This window comes from Ambystoma mexicanum, chromosome 11 (genome assembly GCF_040938575.1).
Source record: "Ambystoma mexicanum isolate Mex_15411 chromosome 11, UKY_AmexF1_1, whole genome shotgun sequence".
In the NCBI taxonomy this organism is placed as follows: Eukaryota; Metazoa; Chordata; class Amphibia; order Caudata; family Ambystomatidae; genus Ambystoma; species Ambystoma mexicanum.
The window spans coordinates 976,233,427-976,256,548 of record NC_090934.1 but is presented as its reverse complement, the minus strand read 5'-3'; the positions used below and the strand labels follow the sequence as shown (position 1 = coordinate 976,256,548).

The 23,122-nt window shown below is 46.0% G+C and overlaps 1 protein-coding gene across 3 annotated transcripts in view; it reads left to right on the top strand.

Moving 5' to 3' along the window:
• Positions 1-23,122, top strand: part of SYT12 (synaptotagmin 12) — a 1,146,553-nt gene that overhangs the window by 110,203 nt on the left and 1,013,228 nt on the right. For 2 of the 3 annotated variants that reach the window (XM_069624130.1, XM_069624131.1), the window contains exon 1: positions 9,022-9,340. The exons of the other annotated variant lie outside the window; for it this stretch is intronic. The gene's annotated coding sequence lies outside the window, so the exon portion shown is untranslated. Of the gene's footprint in view, positions 1-9,021; positions 9,341-23,122 lie in introns of those variants that run through there. 3 annotated transcript variants of the gene reach the window in all.

Here is a 23,122-nt window from a genome sequence, read left to right as displayed (position 1 = left end):
AGAGAATATTGTAATGACGAAGCGTGCTCTCGATGCGTGGGTTATTTCAGTAAACCATATGTCGCAGTCCAGAAATATGAAACGTTGCTGACTGACTCTCCCATCTGGAGATTTATCGGTGCAGTATTTACCAAGCGTTTCCGTTGCCTTTTTGGCTGCGCATTATTCCCAGTCTGACAGACGCGAGATGATGGAAGGGTCACCCGGGGCAGTCACCATTTAATATGGTATGTCCAGGCCTCTCACGTAGTGCCCTGCTGAACTGTCAGGCTTAAGTGCTGGGGCAGCGTGTGCTTTTATCTTAACATTTTTAATATTTGCGTGTTTGATTTGTTCTTGTACCCATTAATATCAGTTTCCGTTTTTAACTCTGCAGAAAGTGGTGGGGCAACCATAATGAAACCAGTTATTATCTATCTCTTGTATTGTAAAAATGCAAAAGCAAATGACAGTTGATGTTGTGAGTTGTCATAACGGAGCATGCATTGACATGTGTTTTGAGTAGTACATGTCAGAATATTTCCATTCCTAAAGAATGCTCATAATTCTGCCTGTGTCTCATTGTTATGTAATGCAAGCTTCAAACTATGTGTTTAAGTGTCATTGTTCTGATGTAGATAAGCTTTATTTATATACATACAGGTATGGGTTCCAGTTTCTCTTAGTTATATGCAAGGAGACAGACGACCGGCCATCCTCACACACACACACACCAGCTCACTCAGGCCCCCAAATGACACTGACAGAACGCTCAACAGCAAACACTTATCAACATTCTCCTGCGCTGTCAGTCATTGCAAGCACCACCATTCTCGAAGCATACATAGATGGCCAGCAGGACAGGACATTTAAACATCACAACAGTCATGTGTAAACAAAAGTATCCATATGTTGGTGCAAACAAATGGCGCTGTATAAAATCTTGCGTGCTACAAACCATTTTTGAGCCTCCGCGCGTAAAGTGTCCTGCAAAGCTATTTTGAAAAGTTGCCCACCCTATTGCAAAGGGCAATTTATCCAGGTGTGAGTTTTTGGGATAGCATTTTCTGTAAAGTCGTGAATTGACGTGATTCACAGGTGAAGGTTTGAGGGCCACTTTCTTTTAGGCGACCGGGCCTATTTCTTGTCCCAGTCCGACCCTGCCAAGGACAAGATCTGGAATCTAAGCCCGGAACTACAAAAAGGCTCCTAGGCAGGGCCCAAGTGGGGGGAACGAGAGCTAAGCAAGTGAATATTGATATCTTCCCATAAGAAACTTCTCCTGCGCCCAGTGAGGGGCAAAGGTGATTAGGAGGAGATCTACTCTTCGATCCAAACTGCATTGTTGCCTTGGGCTGGTCTTTCTGAAATGCTGGAATGCGCAAAAATATAACAGTTACACGACACATGAAGCTGACGACGACAACTCCCAAAATGTAGGAGGCAGCCCGATAACCTGGGCAGGGTCCTCCTCCACTCCCCTTCCCCTGGGTAAGGGGGAGGGCACAGACAAAGGAGCGCCAAAATTGCCAGAAGCCCGCAAAGGGCTAACAAAAGAAAGGGGCGGAGTAACCCCTTTATAACCGGCGGGCGTCCTACAGCAGGAAGCATCCAGCCCCTGCAGTAGGACGCCCGCCGCAGAGGAAGGAAAGGATTTCATTTTGCGCCACAGAGAGGATGAAGTGCTGCTTGAGGATGTTTGGAGTGGAACAGAGCCACGACGCAACCATCGCATCGAGGAGGGAGTTCCACGAAGCTGCAGTGCTGGTGCCTGGGGCCGCTGCGCAGAAGAGGAGCTGCCATCACCAAACAGTAACGGGAGGTCCGCCAATGTTGGAGAAGCTGTGTCATTGTCGGAAGGCTGCAGAGGAGCACAAGGAAGGCGAGCAGTGGCCGTCAGGGGACAAGGAAACAGGAGAAGACTACGCAGGTTGCCAAGGACAGCGTGGAGGGGCCAGAGCTGCGGAACGGAGTGCAAGACGACCCTTGAAGAAGGAGTAGAGGAAGGCACAGAACCCGGGCAAGGAGGATTGGGGAGGAAACAATTGCTGAAAGGCTTCCCCTGGGACCGAGCGGCCAAGGGTGAAAAACTGACTGGTTGAAGGCATGTGGCTGCACCCGGGCCACCGAACAGTGACAGGGGATTGACTTTTTCATACTGTATTGCCAACGGAAGGGCTTCCTGGGTGAAACAAAGGAGCAGTGGAGAAGGCTCCCGTTTTGAAAACCCAAACCGCGCAGACATGCGGATCAGTGCATACCAGAAAGGATTCTGTTTGGGGGAGATTCTTTAACACGATTTGGGTGTACAACAGCAGCTAACTGGGGCAAGGCTGTGGAAAAAAGAGAATCGGGGGCAGGAACAGCAACACAGCACCATGAAAGGGGCAGACCATCTCGCACAAAGGGATGGATCTGGAGGCATTTTTAGCAATGCTAAGGTTGGCAGCAGCAACACATAGGCCCAACTGGATGGACACAATGGTGCTCCAGCAGTGGCAGGAAGCACTGGGTCCCAGTTTAAGAAGGGACCCCCCCCTAATGTTTCAGGACAGTGCCAGCGAAGAGACATTGGCAGAGGTGGAAGTATGGGAAGAAGGGGAAGGAGGTGCAGAGGAACGCTTTGAGGAAGAGGAGGTGCAGACATCGAAAAGGAAAAGGACCATGACTGAGAAGGCTAAGGCAAGCAAACAGCAGGCCAGACCCAGCAAAAAACCCAGAGGGAAAGGGAGGGCACAGGAGGATGTAGCCTTACCAGCACCTGCTGAGGCTCCGGGGAATCATGGTGGTATGCCCAGCATTCCTGTAACCAGACCGGTGGAAGTAGCTGCGGATGGATCCACAGCCCTGGAGATGGTGAAAGGTATGTTCATGCAGTACATGCAAGCATGGGGGGGAAAGTGGACATGGTCGGGCATTCTGTGTTGGTGACAATATTGTTAAAAATTTGGTAAATAAGGCTGAGATGATAAACCGTCAGGCGCTGAACCAGGTTCCAAGGGGGCCTGGGATAGAAGTTTATCATACTTTTGACCCCATAGGGGGGGTTAGCCAGTTACCTCAGATGGGGGCAATTCCAGCAGGCAGATTTCAGGCTGTTGCTCTACCCAGTACTGGCCCCTTAGGGGGGTTAGCCAGTTGCCTCAGGTAGCCTCTCCACCAGGATCGCAACAAGGGCAGGCATGGTGGGGGCAAGGGCCGAGGGTCCACACTTCCAGTGGGGAGAGCCAAGGGGCGCAGCCAACTACAGCAATCCCATCCAACCTGGGACTAGGTGGAGTTTGGGGGAATGTAACCCAGTATGGGAGACCGATGCCAGGCTTTGCACCGGTGCGAGTGGCAGTGAACTCCTTGGTACGGCACATCCCATGGGCCATTAAGGAAACACTTTGGAGGAAGGAGTTTATTGACATCTTTGATTTGGTGGGGATGGTACCCTTAGGGGAGGGCTTAAAGGACTTGTCTGAGAAAGAAAAGGAGAAGAGGTAAATGGAGAGAGCCAAGGTGGATCCCACCATCCATAATTGGCTCAAAGCATTTAGAATGTATATGTCCATTATGCTAGAAATATTCCCGCAGGATTCATTGGCAATGATCGCGTATGAGCAATATATCCATGCCCTATACCAGAAATATGGGGGTGAGGGATGGATAGAATATGACCGGGGTTTTAGGCTGAAAATGCAAGACTGGCCCGCCATGTGCTGGAATGAGGTGGATGTCGGGGGGTACATAGATAAGATGGTGCCCGCCAGGTTATCTGGGTTCAGGCCGCCAGGGGAGAAAACCCAGGTTTGGAGAGGTAGAGGGGGCTACTCGCAACGAGGGAGGGGGTCCTTTCGCAACCGCTCCAGGTACCAGGGGGAGCAAGCAGATTGCTGGAGGTTTGTTGAGGTGGACTGCCCCTTTGGCAAAACATGTCGATTCAGGCACGCAAAAGGTGGAAGTGCTGGGACTTGCAACTCCTCTGCAAGTAAAGGAAAACAGAAGAGCAGCTCTAAGCCAAAAGAGAAACCAAAGCGGGAGTAATGATCTGCCACCCATGCTTGAGTATGTCAAGCCAAAGGAAGGCCATAGTGTAATTAAAACATGTTTACCCATGCCAGTTAAACTCCAAGCTTTGATTCCTTTGTTAAATGTGTACCACAACAGGGCTGATGCAAAATTGCTGTGGGAAGGTTTCAGGTGGGGTTTCAGGATCCCTTTTTCAGGAAAAGCGGATGGCAGAGAAGCGAATAACGTGCGGTCGGCAATGGAGATGCCGGAGGAGGTGGCACAAAAAGTGGGGAAATAAATTAAACTGGGTAGAGTTGCAGAGCCTTTTGCATCCCCTCCTTTGGAGAATTTTGTAGTGTCACCATTGGGGCTAGTGTCCAAGTAGGCGGAGGGCCAGTATCGCCTGATCCATCACATCTCCTTCCCGTAATAGGAATCAGTGAATGATGGCACTCCGGTGGAGTTGTGCCGGGTACATTACTCTTCTTTGGATAATGCTATCCAGATGGTAAAATCTGCAGGGAGGGGTGCCCTGATGGGTAAGGCAGACATCGAGTCAGCCTTCAGGTTGCTACCTATCCACAAAGAGAGTCATCACTTACTGGGGTTCAAGGTGCAGGACATGTATTTCTATGATAAATGTTTACCAATGGGTTGTGCCATTTCATGTTCTGACTTTGAAGCATTCAGCACCTTCCTGGAGTTTGCGTTAAGGGAGAAGGTACAAAAGAGCGCAGTCTTGCACTATCTTGATGATTTTTTGTTCATTGGTAAGGAAGGGACCAGGGAGTGCACGGCGCCCATGGACACATTTCAGGGCTTGATGGGGTCGTGGTGGTCCCACTAGCAGAGGGGAAGACACTGGGTCCAGTCACAACCTTGACATTTCTGGGGATCGAAATTGACTCAGTCAAGGGTGAATGCAGGCTCCCACATGACAAGGTACAGAGGTTGAAAGAAACAATCAAGGTGTTGAAGAGTTTGAACAAAGCAACCCTGAGGGAGCTTCAGTCTCTGGCGGGTAACCTCAATTTTGCTGGGAGAGTCATACCTGCTGGGAGAGTGATTGCCAGAGGTATAGAGCTGAAAACAGTGGGACTGCAACATGCCTCCCAACATGTCCGGTTAGGATCCAAGGTAAAGGAGGATCTCAGGATGTGGCAACATTTTTTGGATGAGTTCAATGGTGTGCTACTGTGGAGGGGAGAATGGGCCAGCAGCGAAAGGCTCAAGCTATTCACGGATTCTTCAGGGTCCCACGGTTTCAGGGTGATTTTGGAGAACAATTGGTGTGGTAAGGCCTGGCCAGCGGAGTGGCACCTGAAGGGGATCACCAGGGACATTACTTTGCTCAAGCTATTTCCCATTGTGCTAGCATTTAAATTGTGGGGGAGATCAGCTGAAAAACAAAAAGGTGTCCCTATGGACAGATAACCTGGCGGTGGTTCAGATCATCAATCTGGGGTCATCCAACAATTCAAGGATGTTGAAACTGCTTAGGGAACTCACCAAGAGCTTGCTGACATTGAACATCGAGGTCAGTGCCCGGCATATTCCTGGGTCAAAAATGTAGCCGCTGATTCTTTCTCTCGTTTACAGTGGGAGAAGTTCCGAGGGACCTGTCCAGAAGCAAGGAAGGTGATGACCCCATTCAAGGATCACTGGTGGGGGATGATTGGTGTGATCTAAGTTCTCTGATACACACAGCTCTAGCACCAGGCACGGCAAGAAGGTAGAGGGCCTGCTGGGAGCGGTTCGCGGCATTTCAGAACGACATTCTGCCAGAGGAGCAGAAGGATTTACCAGTGCGGGCCTTTGTGGGTTGGTGTTGGCGTACTGGGAGAACCAGAGCTTGGATGGCATATCACTTGGCAGCGATAGCGCATTATGCTAAGGTACGGGGTGAAAGTGACCCCACTAAGGAACATTACATTACAATGGCCATGAGAGGTTGGGCCAAGCAGGTGGTGAAGAAACCTGACGAGAGGCGGCCCATTGACATTGAAAAGCTGCAGAGTTTGATTAAATGTCTGAAAGTAGTATGCAGAAACGATTTGGAGAGGGTTTTGTTCACAGCAGCTTTCACTGTAGCTTTCTTTGGGGCCTTCAGGGTGAGCGTACTAGTACCAGAGAACAAGGAGGGCAAGGGCTCCGGTTTTGTACGATTAGGTGACGTCCAGGTGACGAGAGCTCAGGCGAGCATTTACTTAAGAAGGTCAAAGACCGATCAGATAGGGAAGGGGACTATGGTGACACTTTGGGCCATCCAGAGGAGTATAGTCTGCCCAGTGGAGGCCTTGGCTAACTATCTCCAACAAAGGCCACAGTCTGAAGAAGAGGGTTCCACTGCTGATGCACGGGGACGGGTCTACCTTGAGCCGATTTCAGTTCAGGAAGGTGATGGACATGGCATTGGGGAAAATGGGGCTGTCTAAAGGGGTGTTCGGAACCCATTACTTCAGGATCGGAGCGGCCACGTCTGCAGCACCAGGGGGCCTAGGGTCAGAGGAAATTAAGCAAAAAGGGAGGTGGTCATCTGGGTGTTTTAAAAGATACATCAGGCCGGAAAAAATTTAGAGTTAACCTGCTGCCTTCTCATCTCCTTCCCACTAGCAGCAACGCAGAGGAGGAGGAGGCGTGCCATCTGGGTTGTAGGACATTCCATTGTGTCAAGGGGCAAGCTGGACGCCAGAGCAGGAGGAGCTGACGGCGGGCGAATATCGGATATGGTGGCACAGGGTGCCCGGGATGAAATGGGCCCAGCTGCAGGGGCTTATTCGCAAGTTGCTGGGTAAGCAGCAAAAGCCAGAGGTTTTGGTCATCCAGCCGGGCGGGAATGACTTGACAAACATGGAGAGGGGGGCTTTGTTGAAGGAGATGTTCTCGTTGCAGGATTTGTCGGCACAGTTTGAGGAGACCGAGATGGTGTGGTCAGAGATAATTCCCAGGCAGGAATGGAGGGGAGCAGAGAACCACGCGGTGGTGGAAAGATCCAGGAGGAAATTGAATTGTGCTATGTCGAAATTCTGCAGGGGCAGAGGCTTCCAACAAATCAGACATGGTTTGATTAACTTGAAATCCCCGGAATATTACCTAAAGGATGGAGTTCATTTATCAGCAATGGGGATGGAACTCTTTTTCTGGAACGTGTGTACAAAGCTCTTGGAATTGTAAAATATTGGAAAGGAGGGAGCCACAGTGGGCGGTAACCCACCCGTGGCATGGCGGTGTTTGGGCGACCAATCACAAGAGACAGATTTCGACTGAGTCATGAGAAAGCCGGAAGGGTCTTCGCTCTTCTCAGACCAGCGCCTCTTGGGACCCTAAGGGGCCGGGGCGTCTGGTGGTAACAATAAGGGCTCAGCTTCCCCCGAAGAAACGGTGCTCTCCTTGCCCTCGAACACCTCCAAGGGCAGACGGGGCTCTGGCACAAAGGGTTGGGAGAGTTGGGCCTACTGTGGACTTTGTGCAAGGAAAAGGGGGAAGCAGGTTGTTGGACACAGAGCAGGCGCCACAACTTCAGAACTACTTTCACTAATGCGTGCAGTGATTCTTTTTTTATAATGTTGTGAAAATAAATCTGCGGCCAATTTTGCCAAATGAAGAACTATCTCATACTGCACTTTACTAAGGGGAAATGAAAGGCACTGTAGAATGAGCAAGGATAAGGCTTATTGGTACAAATGGAGAAATGCAAGGGTATTTGAATATTGGCACCTTGTAGCATGCCCACCACAACCCTTTGGAAGCGCCCCTTAGATAAAGCGTTGTGAAGCTGCCGAGACACAGCACGGCCGTGTACAAAGCAATGACAATACATCAGAATAATATAATGAAATGCCAATAGAGCCGGTCACTTCGGTCTGCGGTAGCCTGGCCAGCGATGGGGTGCTGGTCGGTGATAGTGATTGCTTCAGTGGAGGTCCCGTAGTAACCACTCACTGGGTGGAGAGGGGGCTGCATACTTTTATTCATAATCCGAGTGGCTGAATTGTACGCTCGTTTTGGCAGTGTACCTGTTTCTTGTTGCATGCCAAGCAATGCATAAAGAAACATAAGGCACGGAGTCTGCATCACAACACTTTCAGAGCTGTTTGTGCGTTGACCCTCTAGCACAGCGGCTTCTTGGTGTGACCCTTCGCCCAATCTTTGCTCCCCGACTGTCTATTCCTAATCCGTTTCTGGATTACTTAGTGCTTTTTGGGTGGTTTGGCAATGTATCATTTCAATTGCCATTTTTATTTCACATCCGGTGTTTGCGCCTTTTTCTGTGCCTGCTGAAAAGAATGCGAATGCATGCATTTAGAGGTTCGGCGTAACGACACTTTGGTTGAGCCCGTGTCAACAGAAAAGCAGGTGTCCAGCTACTGAAGCATAGGAATCTGGCAGATATTTACCTCCATTTTAAGACTACAGCTCCCAGAATGCATTTATCCTAAATGAAAGCAAAGGATCATTATAACGGTGACATGGGGTCTCGTCATTTACCCTCACACACCGGAAAGCGAATAGACTCTCGGTACAGGGTCCGTCCAAAAGGTTGTTTCTTGAATGGAAACACGTGAAGTGTGTTGGGTAACCCCGTGCAAGTGTTCCTGCACGGGACTCTTGGCTGCAGAGAAGCCAACATCGTCTTCATGCAGCAGTGAATGTGTTTGTTAGACTGCATAAACTGATTGTAGGTGCATAGCCGGCTCTAAAAACGATTATTTTCTATAGGCTCGCAGAAAATAACGTCACCCTGGTTTTCCTTCATATGTACCTGCGACAAAATATATATATTTCAATGATTGTTAAAATGCAAAACACTGAAACGGGGTAATTTAGCACTAATGTTTTTAACATTACGTAGAAACATGAATGCTTACGTGTGTTTTTTTTAAATTTCGATGCATTCTGAATGTACCTGAAAGCATTGCAATCTTGAACTCGATACGGTCATCAATTTTAATATCAGGGGGAAAACGTGTCAAACAAATAAAGCGTCGTAAAGGTTCCCCCTGCGCACTGACGCAGCTCCCCGTCACAGGGCTCTCCAGACGCATTGAACTGGAGATTCCGCTCGAAGCCCAGACGTGTTGTGATCGCTGAGCATTGCAGGGGTGGGTCCTCTGCTGTGGGGGGTGGGCTGAGAGCAGCAGAGCAAACATCCTCGGTCGTCACGGGCTGTAGTAGTAGAGCTGTTCAATTATTCAGCACTCGGAGCAGCCCCCGGAGCCATGCGCGCGCGGATGCTGCCGCTGGGAGCTCGGAGACCGTCTGCAGGGGAAGCTCCTGGGCTGAGCGGCTACTGGCGCCTGTGAGGAACCGCTCTCCGCTGCAGAGGTCCTGAGCATCGCCGCTTGCGCGTTTAACTTCCAGCCAGGTGAGTGCACTTCCATTGCTGCAGTGCTTGCTGGGAGACCGTGATCTGTGGGGCACCGACACCACTGTAATATTTAAAATCCCATGACTTATCGCCGGCGATGCCAGAGGGTCTCGCGGAAGCGTTCTGTCAGCTGTTGTTCCCCAAAGCGTTTTCTGAATGCGGTTTCTATGTAGGTTCATTAAATCGCACCTCTTGTGCGCACACTTTACTTGCACTGGTGTGAGCTGCACAATCCACACAAGACACCCGGCACATACCATCCTCGGAGCAGAATCCAATGTATGTCTCTTGGGGGGGTTTGTTAAATAGCCTTTACACGGGATGGTACCCAGATTGCATTTAGTTTTTGGTTAGTGTGTGGGTTGGCGATTACGGATGAAGTAGGGCCGAAGGTGGTGGTAGGAGAATAGTTATGCTTTAGGAGGCTTTCTGAATTTTAGGAAGTCTGTTTATTTTTGTTTCTGTACCTGTCTCTGAAGGCAGGGATCTCCCCATGTGATTGGGGGGGGGGGGGGGGGTGTCGCTCTTCTCCACCGTAGCACATACACCAGCTCTCGGCTCTGGTAATCCATTTCACCTCGGGACGCAACTCCTGGGCTTTCATTACTTTTGCTTCACTTCCATTGAGCCGAATGTACCAAAGAAAAACTCAAAATGCTGTGTGAAAGGAATCGACAGGATTGGAACGTGGTGCACTTGCCCCCCTACCCTCCTATCATTATTGTGCTGATCCTACCTCTGTAGGAACGACTAATGCCACCTCCAAATCGAAGTGTTCGCCAAGCAAAGTCACTCCCACCATGAAGACTGGCTGGAACACAGACTGGATCTGTGAAGGGCATTTCTTTTAAAGAATGTGCTCCTGAGTGTGTGTTGCTGCAATGTTCTATTGGTATCAAGTATCTGTGATGCCTACGCATTGTGTGCCAGACAGAGCCACATCACCAAATGCCTATTACAGGAGGCCATCGAGCAGAGGCACAATTATTGAGGAAACCAGATGTCCACCTTGAGGAAGTGCAGGCCTTGTTTACAGTAGGCTCTGAGTTCAGAGGTTCATAGGATGGTCTCAGTTCAGATGCGACTCTCAGTGGATGTCTGACCACCACAGAGCATCATGCCAGGTACTGCCGTATGATGAAAATAAGGACATATCTCCACACTGTGTTAGTGTCTGACAGTATGTGCTTAGTTATTCATGGGAGATGATGACCTCAGTTTCCAAAAGGTCTTCCCGTAAACCTGCTTCGTGGTTTACTATAAACCATACCTGGGAATTTCCAAGTATGGGTCAGGTGACGCATGTAATGTAAAGTGGGTTTGCGTTGGGTGGGTGCGGGGTAGGGTACACTACCCTGGGGCCCTGCTGCCATCTATGGCGCCTGGACTGCTCTCAGAGACGTTTTTATGTGAGGGCAAAAGGGGCACTTGCCCAGGGCCACGAACTTGGAGGGGGACCCACAAGGCTGCCTGATCTAAAGAAGTAAGATTCCTTTGTTCACCAGACGTAAATAGCACACATCAGGATATTGTATTGCATGGTGCTGAGGCTCTAAACCTATTGCCTTCAATAGCCACATTTGAAATGCATATTGGTAAATGAGTGCCACGATGGTTCAGAAGTTAGCTCAGCGTGTTAGCACTCATTGCAGAGATGTGTTCCTATGCAAGATTAGAATAGAACATTGGTCTTGCAGCACAACGGGTGCTATTATCAGCAATGTACCTGCACCAGATGGGGGTTGCTATAAAAACAAACGTGTCATCCTTATGGTGAAGGTCTAGAAATTGGTTTGTTCAGATGGGGGTGTTCTAAAACCTAGGCAATAACCTTCAACGATGAGCATAAACTGTTAGTTCAAGAGATGAATAAGTATCTAAATTTGGAATCGAAGCATTCCTGCTTGTATCCTGGCTTTGCCAGCAGACCATACAGTGATCCGGGTCATTATTGTACTGTCTTCTGTGAAGTTTGCCTCCTCGCATGCTGGTGGCATCGTTTAGCCCATTACTTGTTCTTTCTTCTTATTTAGGCCATTTGAGTGGAAGGGGTGGTAGACAGAAGAGAGCGGACCAGATGGTGCTGGACTCGGGCAAGCATATTTTAAAGTCTGCTAGTTTGACACAAAAGAACACTTTTCATTTTTGGTAAAAGGTTTTTCTGCACGTTTATAAATGACAATTTCACAAGCCATTTTTTTGGAACTATGTAAAGCTTTACAATACAAAAGACCAACCCGGATTAAATCACACCGATTGGTATGCTGGTACTTGGATACTTCTCTTGATGATGGAGAGAATTAAGTTAGAATCATTCTATGTTATATCCTTCTATAATATTTTGTTTTTAAGAATTGTCATGTTTGGTAATGTGATTGGTGTTCTTTCCATGTCAGTTTTATAAAAATGAGATTATTTTAGTTCATGCTAAGAACTGGTTAAAGAAAGTGTTCAAATGCAGAAATTGCAGAGTTGGCACACATCCCAGATTCACCCTTTAACCAGTGTATGTAATGCTGGGCATCTAATTTAATCTTGTATTGCCTAGCCTCTCGAAATTGCCAGTCCCTAAACCTTTCAGAATTGTCAGCCCTTCAGAGAGATTTCCTTCTCAGGGTATGATCTTCAAACGGCCTCACTCATGGTTTCACTGGCTATGGTGTTGCTTCCACTATAATAGTGAGCATTGATATACTGCACACCACAGGCACTTTATTCTTTTGATCTCTAATGGCAACTCTGTTTGAAAGCCATGCCCCATTTATAATCTGTCTGGATACAGACACTTTCCTGGTAGTTTCTAATCTTATCCACTATCCATGCTAGGGTATGTGTAGCTTTCTCCTTCCTTCCAATTGGTGTCCTCTATCCATGCTTGAGCACGTTTGCGTTCTGTGAGGCAGCAAATGTGAGTTCTGTCCATTCTGGGTTACATGTACCTTTTACATACAGTCCTGCATTAATACTACATGCTGCATACCTTCCTGGATTCTATTGATAAAAGGTCTCCTGTATCTATGCTAGAACAGAAGTAACCTCTTCGTAGACTGATAATGTTGGCCTTCAAATGGTACTTGTTTATCATTCAGATTAGAGCAATAATATAGAGGGTAAGGGGACTTAAAGGGAGTAAACATCCTTATTTTTAATGCTGTGAGGTAGCATATCAACCTATGGGTTGTGATTGCATCACGGGGGAGGAGGGCGGCATATATTCTTGATCACTTAATTCGTATGGTTTGGTGGAGGGGGGCTGCAAAGATGTCCGTGCCCAGGGCCCCAAACTTGCTTAAGATGGCCCTGACTGCTCTAAGCCAGAGCAAACTTAATAGCTGTTGAAGAGTCTGCAACCTTAGTGGGGCCCCTGTACTGCTTCATAATAAAGCATTCAACTCACAAAATAAATGTGGGTTCTTACTGAGTACAAAAAAATGAGCCAGGAAAAGCAAGGGGACGATGTGCGTTTGTTGGATGCCCCATTTCTTAATCTCTTGCTGTACCAGTGAATGTAAGCATTAAGGACCAAAGTAACTTCTGAGTGTCTGTAGATACAAAGCTGAGATGCTAATCAATGCTTTCTTGCCGTGGTCCAAAGCGGAGGAGAGGTCTCAAAGACACTGTCATATGCGACTATGATTTTGAAGTGGTGGGAGGCAGTAAAAGTAAATAGAGGCATCAATGTGTACCTTCATACTTCTGAGCTGGCTCTTGATGCGAGGGGCAGTCTGGATTTTCTTACTAAGGTGTTCACTTGACTTCATCCCAACATTTTTTTTATAACCAATGCATTTCGCAGGGCTCAATCTTTGTAGTAGCAGGGGCCGCAAGAGCCCCATTTAAACATTTCTGTGCAGTATATTATCAATCGTAAATGGTCCTGACGGATTGTAATCGCTGATCTATAGTCGTCGTTGTAGGGTGTTTTATTTGGGTGAGCTCTAAATCAGGGGAACATTCCGTGCAAACCAGGCGTGTATAATTTTCTTTAAGTTCTTTTTGTGAATCTGGGACCCCCACTTTAATAACATTGATTCCTTACATACTCCCTCATCTTTCAGGACAAAAACACAGAGTTGCACAGAAGGCCTATTTTTTTAACCATATAGAAATAATGTAATCAATTTAAAGATATATAAGTTATACGTCCATAAAATGGCAATAATGAAAAATGATCAACACACGATTCAACTTTGTTTTCATTGCTACAATCATAGATTTAGACTTTTGTAACGCACCCATCACCACTTATGTGTCTTTTACCCTAGGCACAAATGCACCATAGATGAAATGCATGAAGGGCCAGGATAAGACTCTCATTTGTTATTCGAAAAACACATTAATTTAAAACATTTCTGCCTATCCATTCTTTCAACTTCTCCTTTTTTGCAAATAGATACCACACCCACCTTACTCGATGGGTATGCTAGAATTTCAACAACATTCTAAAATACTCAATTGCAACAAACTACTGGAACATCCCTGTATGTAAATGGCATATAGAAAGGAAAATGTATGTTCAACATGTATGTATGCTAGGTTCCATTCAGCGATGTTCCTATTTGTGTAAAATTGTACCTTTCTCACTTTCAGTGGGCAATCTAGAAACTTGGAGAGAGAAAAGAGGATCCAAACTGGAACCCTCCAGTCCCCTGCACACCGTAATGATGCATCAGTACGACGCCTTGATATCAATTCAAGAAGATTATAGTGTTAGTACACATGGCACACATTTCAATGAGAGAACATGTTTAACTGAATTTATTGATGCAATCCGTTCTTTGAATGTAGAAAACAAGTATTATTTATTCCAAGCGCAAAAGCCAGAGAAAATTCAGTTCATTGAGGATGGCTGACGCATTTCGAGAAGTATATTCTCTTCTTCATGAGCCAGAGATCATGTACAAGAACTGGATGTAAAGAATGTAGAGAAAATAAAGAAAAGAACAATCAGGATACTGTTGCTACCAAATCAATTCCACAACCTATCTAGTATTTATCATCGTACAGTCGAATTCTACCAGTAGGATGACACGTTCAGTGTCTCAACCATTATATTGATAACAAAAATCGTATTCAGGATAAAATGACACAGTTTTAGATTGAGTTATATCCAAAGCCACAAGCAACCAAAACAAAGGATGTCCAAATAGTACATGTTGGCCAAATAGTCAAATGTCAGGGGGCTAGTAGATGGCAGGATTCAGTGAGAATGAATATTCTGAAAAACTTGAGAATGGGTAGCAATGAGTCAGCCTTTCCCTTTTGTCTGGGGCAACTTGGCATTAACAACAATATTCTGTTGATGGTATATCCAGGAAGTGGCTTCAATTACTTTATTTGTCTAGGTTTACACACAGTGAGGTGTCCTATGTTCTTCTGTGCTTGTACATTGCACAGAATGGGAGTCAAAGGGATCTCCCTGTATACACACACACCATAGGACCTGTTTCATCAAAACTATAATTCCAGAAGCACATGCACTTATGAAATGTTATTTTATTTCCCGGTATATACAGTCAATTTACAAACCTGCCCCTTAGTACTTACCAATAACAGGGCCATGATTTAATCGAATTACCTTTTTATAGTATTACTCCCTTTAGGATAATTTCACCTTTAGATCACACTCGCCTATGAATTTATTTTGACTGTATCACAGACAGGTTGGCACCCTCTTAAGGACTGGTTTAGTCCTCCACCTCTAGGAACAGGGGGGCATCAGTAAGCAAGATGGGATCAGCTTTCCTCCACAGACTGTCTGCTGTCTCTCTCTCTGAGGAAGGCCTATGACGATAACTCCCAATAGGCCTCACTTACAGGCTTTGGGCATTAATCCAAAATGGGTCGAAAGGAGAACAATCTATTCTCCTCCTTCCTGTTTTTGTCACTTTCTCCTTCTTCCTCTCCATCAGCCAGTGAGTGAGCAAGTCAGTCTGTCCTTCTCCCTTTGAGTGTGTGTTTGGCCTTTTTATAGACCAGTAACCCCACCTTTTTTTGAAGGGTGTGTAATTTCCTCAATGGACACTGTTCCGAAAGTGACATCACAGTAGACATACCCCCTCCCCCGTCATTGGGCATATTACTGAAGGAGGCAGTCTGATGGGAGTAACTTCTAAACCCAGTTTCCCTCCCATTTTGATGTGATGTCCTCTCAGAGATTTCTTGCATTAACACTGTAACATTCTGAAACGGTAAATTCTACACATATGACTACTTTACTAATTGGTATCTAGGGATGGTGTCTGGGTACGGTTAACGCAGGCACCTGGAATGACCCAACGTGAATATTTCACATATACTGTGTATGTAAGTTAGACATTGTGTTTTTTTCATAAAAAAGACGTTTTTATTCTGGAGACATATAGGCATTCTTAGGATGTCCAATGCATTTCAGTCTTTGGGACCAAGTTATATAAAAATAAGCAAATACACCTTGTGAATAACACATCGTTGTGGATATTACCATCATATCCTTCTATATGTATCTTACATGTGTCTTAGTTACCTGCCTATGTTGTTGTCACTTCTCTGTAAGCTTCATCTTATATTGGGCTCTAGGTTGGTAGGTTCTCCTTGGGTCTTTTAGTTAGACCTGGATATCTCTTCTGTGACCTGAGGTTTAAAATATAGACTGTCTAAGTTTTCTTAGTAAAGCCAATATATTTAATCAAGTTGTATTTTTAAACAAACTTACCTTGAATGTTCAAGGTGTTCTCCAAATTAGTTTTTTTCCCCGGATGTCCTGTATGGGAACTTTTTAAAAGAAATGTTAAGGTTTTGTCCGAGATGGGGATTTAACTTGGTCTATTGTCTAACAGCAACTTGCTTACCATGTTAGTGTTCACCGCCTGTTCAGGTCATCCGGATTGCTCTGACGCCAATCTGTGTCAGCCACAGCGTTTAAATTCTAAAATGGCACCGGCAGTTGTGTGCGTGATGATATCACCGTCCTTACCGAGTAACCGACGCACGGCGCAAGAAACATCTATTCCAGGTGGGATTTAACCCATGAATTACTAATCCAAGCAACCTGAATTTGACATGTACAAAAGACGAGGTATGCCCAGATTTGAAAAAGGCACAGCAGTGTCGAAACACGTGTCATCACCATGGGCTACGATTAAATCTTGATTTAACAACTAAAACAGATGTCTGTGCTTCAATGTATGACCTGTGGCGCAGTAAAGTGTGTAATCTATACTGCTTTGGTATAAAGGTATTTTTCTCAATGATAAATGAGTGATGCAATACATTTTATTCTGTCAATCAAGCGTGTGATGTAATACTTTGGGTACATGTTAAATGAGGTATTATAACAATTATGAGATACATTTGTCCTATCTGGCTGTGAAGACCTTTCGTATTTTCAATATCCTATGCTATATGTTACTGTTCAGCATAACGTGTTCTAATCAAGTGGTGTTTTAACACTTTTGAGATGTGTTGGTGCTATCTGGCTGAGCAGACCTTCTACATTAATATTTTACGCTGTATGCGTGCTGTTCAGCGTTGCATTTAATGTTACACGCTTATTTTGGAAAGAATATACATTGTGATAATAGGTTATCACATTCTGCACAATTAAAACACATTGATACATTATTACAGCTGTGCTTTTAGGTTGACATAGGTTAAATGGTACTGCTGTCTACATCCTTTAGATGAGACCCACATACTAGCAATGAGATGTCGCATTTTCAAATTGTGTTAACAGCAGTGTCATGATTAGCTTTCTTTTCTCCTGTACGATAAGTTTATATAATGTAAATTTGCTTCTTTTTGTTAAACATTTTTGTGTAAAATACATACCAGTGATTGGAAGTTCGTGTAGTAAGGAGTTGACATGCCAAGTATTTCTTGCAATTTAAAACGGGGTAAACTTGGATATGACCCTGTGTTGTGATGTGATTTAACTTTAATAATAATCAGTGACATGCAGAATTCAGTTGTGTACATGGAATATCTGTGTACATGGTATCCATTTGAGATGACTTTATGACATCAATCTGATTAGTAACATGCAAAAACCAGTAAGGCACATGGATAACTATTGTCATGGTAGTAGTAACAGGAGGGACAGCCCTGGATCGGGAAGGACTAAATGGGCTAAAGAGATACTATATACGGGGGGTGAGACCTGTCCTCAGCAACAATTTCAAATGCAATCAATTCTTGCAATACTCATTCAAAACCTATATAGGAAACCTAGCCTGACACTTGACACATTTGTCTAGCTAGGAAAAGAACCATCCAGCCACTAAGGGTTCACCACATCTGCCTTTTTTATTTGCCTGAGAAGTGTGGAATACATGTGTTTTGAAGTAAAACAAAAAGTCATTTTGGTGGTGTGCTCAAAGAGCCAGTGAAATCTCATTATGAGAAGTGCATACAGTTAACAACAAAAACATAATTATTTGTAGGTACGATATGTAATCTGGTATCTACACAGATAAAGCCTGTCAGATATTACTTAATAATAGTCAGAACAACATGATTGCAAATTCTTTGGGTGTTATTAACAAAGCATAACCATTCCAACTATAATTCAAATGCAACCTATTATACATAGTCAGTAAAACACTCTGTGCCTAGAGATGTGCACAGAACATGCATAAATATTTTTAGGACACCCGACACTTATACCATGGGAGTACTCCAATATTCCTGGTTACCAAGAGAGCTTTGGTAGGTATCGTGTGCCAAAGAAATCCAAATATTTTTTGGTCCACTGTATGTGGAACATAGACCTCAGGATGGAATATATCAAGGCCTGGCATCTGGAAGAATGACCAAGAAACTGGTCGACGTCTAGACATAACTGAAGCAGGTTCAGGTGGTCTAAGTTCATATAGGACCCTGTGGTGGTCGGAAGAACTGCAGGGGACCACTGACGTTTCGGCTTGATAAGATGTGGTCCTTCTTCATGGACCAAGTGTTGGTGGGTCTACAATTAAAAACAAAGTGGTACTCAGTGTTACTAATAAAGATGGAACTCCCTACAAGTGGGAAGAGAAAGGTTAAAAACACCCTTATGGATAAGGTAAAAACAGCGGGTGGCCGTAGGCCCTGTAGTCAGAGAACTGACCTTCAGTACAAGTAAGAGAAGATTCTCAAGAATTTAAGGAACAGAATGTCAGCCACGTGTGGAAATCTGTGCCTGCAGATCGGTCCACTCTCTTAAAGATGGTAAGTTAGGCAGTCAAGGACGACCTATAGGGTGACAAGGGGATCAGAGTAGATAGTGAGCTAGTGCCTGAATATAGGTGGAAAAAAATATAATGATGTGTATCACAAGCAACTAGCATTAGTTACCTTGTACTCATCAGCAAGATTGCTTGGGGGCTTGAGTATCCCAGCAGGGGTAGGTCCTGACGGCCATGCATCCAAGACTCTAGTCCCTGACCACAACCACTGTAGCATGTGACACCAGTGGCGGCGTACTAATGAATACAATAACCATAGGAAAAAGTAATGCAATCGGCGGATCCAAGATGTCGGGCTGATCCAAACAATCTGACGCAGAACACGTCTCGCAGCAGCCAATGGGCAGAGACGTCGCGTGTCCGCGGTCATGATGCCAGCCCCTTAGCCAATCGGTATCTTGTCCGTGGACCGAACAGGGAAGTGTGACCACGAAGCGGACATAGATATCACTAATTTTTTCATGCCTACTTTTTGGTCATTTTTATGAAAAGTACTGCACGGAAGGTCACCAAATTTACAAAAGCACTATTTTTGGACCAAGCTCCTGTACCTGCCCCAAACTTCGTGAAAATCCATCCAGCCGTTTGACATGTAGCCGTGCGCAAGTTTTGGTGCGCATTCAGTCTATGGGGAAAAAGATGTTTTCGGCCCCCCCTATAACTTTCCCCCCCTGGACCAAACATCACCAAACTTTGCAAAGAAATTCAGAGTGGCCCATATACATTTTTTGCAAAGTTTGGTGAGAATTCGTCCCGGGGGAGCGGAGTTATAGGCAACCTAAAAAGTGCTCGTATTCCTTATCTTTTGATATTTCCAATATCCAGCTTTGCTGCTTTGGAAAAAACAAAATCGGGAGGGGGCACTGTACATCGTTGCCTGTCGACTCGATGTCCCTCAGAGGCCTCTCTCTCGATTTTGATGTCACCGAAGGTGTACATGTAGCACGCGCAGCACCCGTTGGCTTCCGTTCAATTTTTCCGTGCTTACCCTTTGGATATGGTACCCTTCGTTCCTTGTAATGAAAAGCTTTGAGAATAATCTTTGAGTGAATATCGATAGAAATGGTTTCGTCATCGGCGTCTTCCTCTTGCAAGTCGAGTTTCAAGAAATGCTGTGACTGCAGTGCGACGATGTCCGTTATGGACCCCCATATGATATGTCTAAGGTGTCTGGGATCCACTCATCCGTCATCGGTGTGTGAGGACTGCCTATCCATGACGTCAAAAGCCCTGAGAGACCGCAGAGGGAAGCTTGCAGCAGTTAGGACCAAAAAATCCCCTTCGACTCTGTTGAAAAAACAAAACACTTCAGACGAGTTAAACTGTTACTCCTCACCACAAGAACAACACACAATCCCGATCACCTCTAGGCATGGAAAGAAATGACACCATAGATTGCTGTCTTCCAGTTCCTCACGAGAACGGGTCGTTTGCCCCACTAAATCTGCCTCACTGGCCCAGTGGGAAAAGTTTTTAGATTGAAAATGTTAAAAGTTTTCGAGAACGCAGCCTTGTACCCCTTGACTACACCCAAAAGCCATGCTCCGGTCGAAAGACTTCCATAAGCATAAAAGCTGCGCATCTTCGAACCCGGTGGACAGAACCCATTGCGAGCGATGGAAGGATCCCTCGAGTTGAGGAAAAGTCCCTTTGAGGACTGAGACGTCAACGTCATCGACGCTCGAAGACTCGACAATGACACCATCAGGGTCGAAAGGTGTGTCATCCGCGTCAAACTTATGAGAAGCCATCTTCGCTTTGAGCACCGAGCTCCTAGATGCCACAGGTGTCCAAGCAGTTGACGCAACCTTGGATGTCAACAGTGTCGACAATTTCAGACCTTTGACCACTAGCATTATGACAACATCGAATACAATGGAGAAAATATATACTCCATTGCCCAGGACAGGACATCCTCATCTATTTACGAGGATGCAGAGGAATCTTCTGATGAATCTAGACCTTTGGTCTACAGTATGATACACCATCCATGCCGGATGCATTCATTTCAGAGGATTCTAGAATTAAGAACTTAGAAGAATGCCTGCACGATGCCAGTGGGCTTCAGCAGAGCAGACCCCGGTGACCATGCAGAAGTTGCATATAGACAGTTGATTTCAAGAGTTATGTAGTATATGGGTTGGTCGAGACCAACTCCACCGTTTGAGCAAGACGAATTAACTGACCTTTTGGACAGGGGACCCCAAGAGGACCCAATTGTGCCATTCCATCAAGCCTTACAAAGGCATGTGGCTACCGACTGGGAGGCACCTGACGTTATTCCGGCTGTTAACAAGCAGTTGACTTCAAAATACAGACTTTCAAGCTCTGATCCATTTTACTTGTTGAAACATCCAACACTCGAGAGTCTGGTAGTTCAAGCTGCCACCTCAACCAATAGACAGAATGCCTACCCTACAATGCCTCCGGATAGGGATAAGCGTTACGACGCCCTAGCTAAAAAAGTTTTGGCTGGGAGTATGGCCTTGAAATCATCCAATGCCATGTGCGCGTTGGCAAGGTTTACTCGCACCTTTTTGGGAGTGCATTTCCATGGCGGCTGACCATGTCCCCCAAAGGGGACGAGCGAGACAGGTTTTTAAACGTAGTCAAGGATGGGAAAGATGTGATGTGCGAATCCATCCAGACTTGTTGCGACTTTGCTGACAGTGTCAGAAGAGATATGGTGGCAAGTACATGTTGTTATGGTGGCAAGTATGGTGTTATGTGGGTTTGCCTGGTTGAGGAAGTCAGGATTTGCCCCAGATGTACAATCCAAACTTCTCAACATGCCCTTTGACGGCACTCATTTATTTGGAAGCAAGGCTGATGAGTGTTTGGAGAAGCTGCAGCTTCTAAGGCATCAGCCAAATCACTTGGTGCTGCAGATCAGACAACCTCCAAACTGCCCCACGGGTACACCTTGGAGGGGTAGGTCCTTTCATCACTACTCCACATATGGAAGGGGCAGAGGACAGCCAGCTAAAAGAGAACAAAGAAGATTCTGCCGTGGTGGACTGGGAAGAAGTACTAAGACTGCAACAGCAGCAGTTACCTTAGCTTCAGCCACTGCGTCAACTGCCCCAAAACATCTGAGGACTTGATTCACAAGACTGCAGTGGGAGGCAGACTGTCTCAGCATCTGACAGAACAGCAGGCTATTACTTCAGATGCATTGGAAACAGTTGCCCAGGGTTACTGCCTACCCTTTCTGCAAAAGCCTCAGTGTCATCCATCGGGGAACAACTCTTAGAAAGTTCCAGATCCACTCCTTATGCAGGACATACTAACCGTGCTAGAGAAAGGTGCTATAGAACCAGTACCTGCAGCAGAGTGGAACAAGGGTTGGTACTCGCCGTACTTTCTAATCTCCATGAACGACGGAGGATTGAGACCCATCATGGACTTAAGAGACTTGAACAAGTCCCTCAGGAAGGACAAATTCAAGATGGTAACCCTTTCTCAGATCCTTCAGGCCTTCCAGCTTCAGGATTGGATGGTATCATTGGACCTTCAGGATGCTTACATTCATGTGCCGATCCTTCACAACCACAGATACTACTTGAGGTTCACCGTTGGCGGTTGTCATTATCAGTTTTGAGTTCTGCCATTTGGGCTGACCTCTGCCCAAGGGTGTTCACCAAACTGATGACGGTTGTGGCAGCAAGTCTCAGGGGAGGGGGAATTCACTTTTACCCCTACCTAGACGATTGGCTGATCAATGCCAGTTCCCCAGAACAGGCCTTGGAACATCTCAGCTATACCCGTCACTCACTTCACAGATTGGGCTTCTCCCTCAACTTCAAAAGTCCCACATGATACCATCTCAAGAAGCTCCAATTCATCGGCGCAGTCCTGGATGCATACCTGGGGAAAATCCTTGCCACCAGGGGTGAGGCTGAAGATATTCTGCAAATTCCAAAATGCCCTCCATCTACCGGCTATTTTTATTTATTTGTTTATTTTATTTATTTATTTTCCCCTTCTGAGGTTGCTCGGCCTCATGCATTTTTCTGGTGCAAGAGGCTCGCCTGAGAATGAGATCTCTCCAATGGGCTCTTAAGTCTCAGTGGTCCCAATTCTCAGGAAATATGTCAGACCGCCTACAAATCCCGAGCAGTGTCTCACAGGAACTTCGGTGGTGGGCCTGTCGGAGAACATTTTAAAAGGAGAAGCATTTTGGCAACCATGGCCAGAGATAACCATAGTGACGGATGCCTCACTCACGGGATGGGGAGCCCACACCAATGACCTGACAATCAGTGGTCGTTGGTCTCCATCGGAGTCCAAACTACATCTCAACCTGCTGAGGGCAATCAGATTAGCGCCGAAGGACTTTCTGCCCTCTGTACGGGGAAAGAATGTCCTGATGATAATAGACAACACAGTGGCCATGTAATACCTCAACAGGAGAGGAAGTGTATGGTCACTATCACTGTGCAGAGAGGCAATGCAGCTCTGGTTCTGGGCATTACAAGAAGGAATCTCTTTGTTGGAGGTTCACCTAGCTGCAGAGTGAAATACGCAGAGGACAGTCTCCCACGAGTGGGAACTAGCTCACAAAGTCCTTCAAGAG